Genomic DNA, 1,243 nt, shown 5'->3' with positions numbered 1-1,243 from the left:
GATGAACTATATAATTTCTTTTTGTTTGTTTAGTAGAGTTCTTTCTCAAAGGCTTTCTCCCCACTCTAAATTACAGAGATTCTGGGTCTGTAAAATGGTTCAGGTCTGGGAATTGATGGAGGGAGCATGATCTCCTATTTTTAGAATTAAGTTAGCCTCCTAAGAAAGGGCTACATTTACTGACAAAAAAGACTCAATAGAATTTCGGGTTCCATGTCCCTAGCTTGAGTGGAATCTTCCTGTATGTTCCCATTCCAGTTTTCAAGATCTCAGTCCTTCTCGACCGGTGCCCTCACTTTAACAGAAGACATCTTGCAATGCTGAAAATCCAGAACATCCATCTCTTCAGTCTCTCACAATGCTGTTAGCAGTGGTTTCATCTTTAGGCCAATTTCCTTGGAAAATTTCCAGCTATGTGTAGGAACTTTCCTAGCTTGTCCCCCGTCGTTGTATCAGATAACAAAAACAAGCAGTGCAGACTCTCTCCAGCAGAGGGAGCCATTAAACAAACGTGTTCTTAGGGAGATGGTAGAAAACTTCCCGTTTTCTCTATGGTCTTCTGAGACATTGAGAGCAACTATTAACATCAATAACGGACTTACTACAAATTAGTGATAAGAAAGGAAAAAGAAAAAAAAAATTAACTAGTAGACACCATACAAAAGCTTAGAGAATGAGAGAAAATAATTCAACTTTGATCAGTTTAAAAAAAAAAAAAAAAACAAAACCCAGAAACAAACTGCAGAAGCAAATGGATATGGAGGCAAGAGCATAAAGGCATGAGTTGACCTGTCTTGAGAGCTTAGTAACACCTTGTTGTCCCTGGTGATTCCCAGGAAATAACAGGAGGGAGGTGTGTGTGCACTTCCTAGGGAATGAGGGTGGGAGGGCCCTGGGAAGGGGGTTTATTTAAGGTCCCTACAGCCAGGTAAGCCATCCACTGACATTTCTGTAACAAAACTTGTACCTAATAACTGAAAACTGGGATATGTGAAGGTTCACAATGAAGCCCAGACAGTGCAGTGGACATTCGCCAGTGTTCTAACACAATTTTGTGTTCTCCTCGTCCCTTAATTCAGTGTTTAATAGACCCATTGTATGTTGCTATACAATGTCAGGGTTTGCCATTTCAGAGCTATAGTACATCAATTTGAATGACGACCAACACTTTATATTACTATTCATTTATTTGGGGGACACATTGTTACTATTTTTTTTCTATTATATTATAGAAAGAGAGTTG

The sequence above is a fragment of the Panthera uncia genome, chromosome B4 (genome assembly GCF_023721935.1).
Source record: "Panthera uncia isolate 11264 chromosome B4, Puncia_PCG_1.0, whole genome shotgun sequence".
Classification (NCBI taxonomy): domain Eukaryota; kingdom Metazoa; phylum Chordata; class Mammalia; order Carnivora; family Felidae; genus Panthera; species Panthera uncia.
Note: the sequence above shows the minus strand (reverse complement) of the source record.